Here is a 5,785-nt window from a genome sequence, read left to right as displayed (position 1 = left end):
TTCCTCCTGGTATGTAAATCTGTCATTCGGAGAGGATTTTTTCCTGTTTTCTTTTAATCTTCAGTGCATGTGCCAAGAATGATGATTTTAACCACGAATTACCACAGTGACTCAAAGCCAAACTGCTGGGAGGCCGCTACCCTAGGATGAAAAGGGAGCCAAAAGCAGCCCAGCTTTGACTCCAGTGTTTCCGACCAAAGTCTGCCACCCTGTCTACGGCTCTCACCTCTGCTCGCAGCACATCCCCTCCTCGGTACCACACGCGCAACCCGGGGCTCAAAGTGCCAAGCCACCCGTAAGGAAAGCCAGCCAGATTAGTAAAGACAAAGACGTACTCGAACCACGCCGGCTGCTGGCTGCCTGCAAAGCAACAGCTCTGTCGTAGCCAACGCGGCTCATCCATTTATCCACCTTTACTCATCACTGATGTATGGCCAAAGCCCTTAGCCATGACGCTTTGGAGAGAAAGGACATACCAATGCCACACAATCCCAGGCCAACAGCAACCAGCCGTGGCAACACTGACACGGAAACAGCTGAAGATGGAGCCAACAAAAGGCCTCTAATTTGCCATGTCTGCACATTAAAGTCTTTGTCCAGCACAAACTTTTGAAAACAGCATTGTCTGTATGGAAAAAATGGGAAGGGCAACGCAGGGTGACACCGTGATTTATTGCAGTATCCAGGAAAGCAGGTGTCTTCAGGACCTCGGGACTCATCTCGTCCATCCCAGTCCCAAGACAGGATGAGTTATATCTTGCCAGTCGGGCAGACGTTTGTATAGCCTGACTCTAACATCCCTCTTGTCACAGGGATTTCACACACTTCCAGCTAGTCTTTTCTGGGGCTCCAACACCCTTCCCAGGAAAAAGCTTTTCCCAACATCTAACCTAAAGCATTGCTATATTTTCAGCCCATCGTTTCTTTTCCCCTCACCCATGGACATGGAGAACAGATTATCCTCTTTGTTCTGCAGCAGCTTTTTACATGCTACAACCATGTTTTCCCAACAGTTTTCCCTTCCCTCGTGCTGAAATACGTAAGCATTGCCAGTGCTTGCCTTTCTTAGCCCATTTACTATGGACTTGACCTCTATGTGAAGGTCAGTCTACATGGTCTACAGAGAGACGGTATGCAACTTGTGGGACAAACCATACCAACAGGACAGAAGACGTGGATGACCAAAGAGGCCACTGAAAGGCAGTCTAAGATGCCTTAGGTGTGCAACAGGCCAGAACTATTTCTGGCATAGTCTTTGTGCCTATGTGTGTGTCTGCATGGTTTGGGGCTGGTTTTTTAGGTTTTACAGATGGTGAATTCATTTCTGTTGCACTAAAAAATCTGCAAATGGATATGCACTTGTTTCTCTTCTCTAAAGTATTCATGTAAATAAAACTGAGAATAATATTTTGCATCAGGCAGTAGATTCAGTGGTAAATTACTTTGTAGCTTGACCATTATGATTTGGAAATGAACAAATCACTTGGCAAGCGTCCAGGCCCTGCTGGGGATGGGTGGCAGAAAACCAGCTGCAGAGAAACCACAGAGGAGGAAGATGCTTCTCCCTATCAGCACCTCCCCACAGGTAATCAGGAATGCATCCCGGGGCTGGGGCTTGTGAGTCGGGTGTCCCAGTTACTGCTTGGAGCATCTGGGCCCATTGCGAGAGCATTATTTGCGGATATCTAATGTTTCACATGAGCAAAGTCAAAAGCACCATGATGAGTGAATTATAAACATGCCTAAAAACACAATAATGAAAAAAAGCAAACACACAAACTCAAACAGCTTCCTTTCTTTTGAAAACCTATACTGATCACGAGCTCCTCATGAAAGCAAAGTTATGATTTGGCCCAAGCAAAAAGGCTTCTGTTTGAGGTTAAAAAAATTATTAGCCTCATTATTTAAAAACAAAGAAAAGAAAAATGAAAAGGAGAGATGTTCAACTGAATAGCACCTTCATAACATGTAGGAAGTTTCCCCATTACACTTGACAGGAACAGAATAGGCTGGAATCAACGGAGTATGTTAACAACTCAGCATATCTCCCTCTTTGGAACTAGTATTAGTCTATCATATCACTAAAAAATAATAAATCTTTGTAAAAGATTGCTTTCACAGTCTGGCGGCAAACCCCATCTGATACTATTGGAAAAGTAAAAAAGGCAACATACTCTAAGTTACATTGTTAAAACACCTACAGCCTAGTTCATTTTCATATGCTATCCATATGTAAGCCCTTAGCAATAGACAGCCACTTAAAAACTCTCTTGTTCTCTGTGTGTGTGTGTGTGTGAGAAAGAGCGAGTGAGAGAAGGTGAACATGGAGCCCTGTGTTTTCATTCTGACATTTTCAAGTGGAAAATATTGCAAAAGCTAACTGGCGTGAAAATAATTAAACTGGATAAATAAATGAATAAATATAATAGCAAGTTTTCACATATAAAAATTCCTGAAAAGTTTTTAGTTTTATCAACCCCTTCCACACCCACCAGAGCATATGGCCCTCTGTTTGTGCAAATCAGCAGTCTTTGCTTAAAGTGGATGTTTCTATTAACACTGTGACTAATTACTGAAAACAAACATGTGTAAGTATGATCTCTGCTAACTGCCTCTGTCAACCCATCTTTTTCTTCTTGTTATTCATCTGAAGGGATTAAGATTGCTCGCAAAAGTACAGTAGGCCTCCGCTTAGCCCGTTAACTGGCATGAATAAACAAAGCCCATCAACCACAATTGACGTCAGCCTTCAAGAAATGTTTTTTACATTAGTTTGAGAAGAAAAAAACACATAAAAAGTGAAAAAGTTTTAGAGAACCTTAAAACACCTAGCGTAAAGAGCTTTAACACTGGACATAAAGGGCTGCTTCGGGAATGGGTATTTAGAGCACAGCTATACAAACTGCGATGCATGAGCTCAGATGGGTGGCAGACATTTTGTGCTGAGGGTAACCGGCGTTGTCTCAGTATGCAAGTCTGGACATACGTGCACGCAGAAGGGGCATCCAGAGAAACTTTAATGTCAGTCTTTCTTGTGGTTTTCTCCCATCCAGAAATAAAAACAAAAAAAGACTCCAAGCATCCATTTGGTCTTTGTAAGATACAAAGATGAAAAGATGCAAGCAGATTTTTCTTCCAAGTCTCCTACAAAAGCCGGATTTATCCGCTGCCACGACAGCATCACAGAGTGGAACACAGCAGCCTGCACAACTCCTCGTCTTGTTGCCTACTTGGGAATGGAGGAGAGGAGAGACCCCAGCTCCTTTGGAGCATCTGTGGTTCTTATCAGAGTAAAAAGAGGGAAAAAAAGCATCTTTATGGTACAGCTTGAATGCATGTGCTCTTCACAGCCCCCATTTCTGGGCTGGCTGTGGCCCTGGAGAAGCTGTTGGGCTCTGAGCTGCTGCAGCCAGTGGTGGAACCAGGTCTCGGTGCATTTCTTTCTCATACACACACTAACTGCCCTTTGAGGAGCCAGCTCTGCAGAAGGGAGATAGAAGTAGTAACTGCCTTTATGCAGCCATGCTGCCTGCCTGTCAAACTCAAGAGCTGTGGGATGGGGTCTCGGTGCATTTTACCTCAAGTTGTACATAATGTAAAAACAAATTGTATGCTAGAAAATTGCACAAGTCTACATCTGCTGATTTTTCTGAGTGCATAGTATGGTTGGGAGCCAATTCCCTGTCATTTCTCATCTCTTGCACTTTACACGGGGTGTTTCCTTTATAAAACAACTTGCCTTTGGGTTTAATGATTTCTAAGGAAACATAACTCTGTCACTGCACTCTGGTGTTTAATTCCTCCTTTGTCATTAGTGTCTGCCCGGTGCAGCCCAGGGACGCCAGTGTGCTCACTGAACTGTGCATGCACTTTGTGTACTCTTGGGCTTGTGCCCATGCCTGGAAGCTGGTGTTTGATCTAGACTGAACAAGATGGCCTTAGCCTACAAAGCCAGCGTGTTTACATTCCTCTGCTCTATCTAGCCTCTTTTTTTCAAGTGCCCCCAAGATAGCTGTCTTGTTGTTAGAATAAATACTTACCTTGTGCATTGTGCTTTCCTCTGGTGGCCTCAGCATCCTTTTGCAGAGGTGGAAGCGCTGTTAACTCCATTTTATGGATGGAAAAATGGCAGCACAGTGCTCAGACCTGCAGGGCAAAGCAGGGGCAGAAACAGCCAGGAAGAAAACACAGGTCTCATCTCACTCAGCCCAATGCAGCCCAGCCGGGTTCAGGCCCGCCTAGTGAACCGTAGCACCTCTGCTTCCCTTCCCTTGCCTCAGCGTGTCCTTCTCTCCCCACCAAACCAAGCCTTGTGGTGCGGGGGGCTGGGGGAGGCAGAAAACGGGGACAGCATGGCAAGGGGTATGCAGAAATAGGAAGTCCTTACCCGATTCACTTTAGTGCAACGTGGGAGGAAGCAATCAGGTCAGATGTGCTGTCTGGCCTGCTCTGTGCCTGTCACTGGAGGAGAGCTAGGTCAGATGATAAGGTCCTGTGAACGAGACTGGTGAAGACTTCTCTTCACCATAGGAAGGGGGTGAGGACAAAACCCTTTTGAGAGCAGGAGGTGAAGGTGATCAATGCTCAGCTGGCTCTGTCTCCTGTCACACGACATTGTTTTGGCTGTACGAGGGGAACAGCAAAATCCACTGCCAGTGGTGACGCATTCAGAAATGTCCTCTCCCTGCCTGGGATGGCCACTGCATGGCAGGGACGAGTGCTCTGGCTGGGTGCAATGGGGCAGAGTGCTCTCCGTCTCTTCTCGAGCTCAATAGTGGTACTGACCTTGCGTGCTAAGACTATAGCATGTAAAGGAAAATCCAGTGATTCAGTGGTTGCTGTTTGTTCCTGCTTCTGTGCCCAATACAAATGAGAAAATTCAGCTCCAAACATGGCTCATACATCACACGAATCAACAGTCTGAGAGCTGAAATAACCAATGGAGAAACCTAAGGGAGCTATAGGAACAGGAAAGCAGCTGCAGCAAGGTGTCCAAAACTCAAAGCTTGAGTTTACCGTTCAGCTCCTCTTCGGTCAGTTTTTAAGTGCTCTCTAGCCCTGTTGGGTATGTTTCGGAGAAGGGGAGATGAAGCAGCAAACAGGTAACGTCCTGACTCAAATCTCATCAGGTTTCCTTCCCTTCTGGAAGACCTTTTATATTTGCCACCCTTCTCTAAAGATGCCAAAATAAGAAGCAAAGCACCCTGGTTTTGGCTGATGCGTCTCACACTGAGCCAGAGAAGAGAAAAGCAGAGTTAGAAGTGCTGATGCTGCGCCCTCAGTTTGCTCCGTTAACACAGAATCAGGCACTTTGGATGTATGGGTTGGCAAAAAAAAAAGAGTAAAAATGGTAAAAAGCCTACACCTTACCTGCCCCACAGCTTACAAAGTCAGGCACTGCAGTATAACACAAAAAAAGAAAGTCAATCCAAGGGCAGAAGCTCTCAATCTTCATAGTTCGCATTTCCCAACGCGCGGCGTAGGCCAACAGTATTTTCCGCTCTCTGAGGCCTGGGGTTTGAAAACTGACAGCCCTTCACTCAGATTCCCTTTCCACTCTAAATGCCATTTAAATGGCAGTAACTGGGAGGGTCAAAATTCAGCTCTCACTTGGCAATGGCCCTTTCCAGAGTCAAGGCCGTGGCCCCTCTAAGGCACAGAAGAGCTCCCAATTTCAGCGCAGCCGTTCACAAACACTGGGTTTTCTCGAGAACAGCTCTTACCGAAACACTAAAATGCTCTCCGGAGTACAGGTTGTACTGATGATACGAGAAATGAATCAAAT

Source organism: Fulmarus glacialis, unplaced genomic scaffold (genome assembly GCF_000690835.1).
Source record: "Fulmarus glacialis isolate BGI_N327 unplaced genomic scaffold, ASM69083v1 scaffold12473, whole genome shotgun sequence".
In the NCBI taxonomy this organism is placed as follows: domain Eukaryota; kingdom Metazoa; phylum Chordata; class Aves; order Procellariiformes; family Procellariidae; genus Fulmarus; species Fulmarus glacialis.
This window is presented reverse-complemented; position numbering follows the sequence as displayed.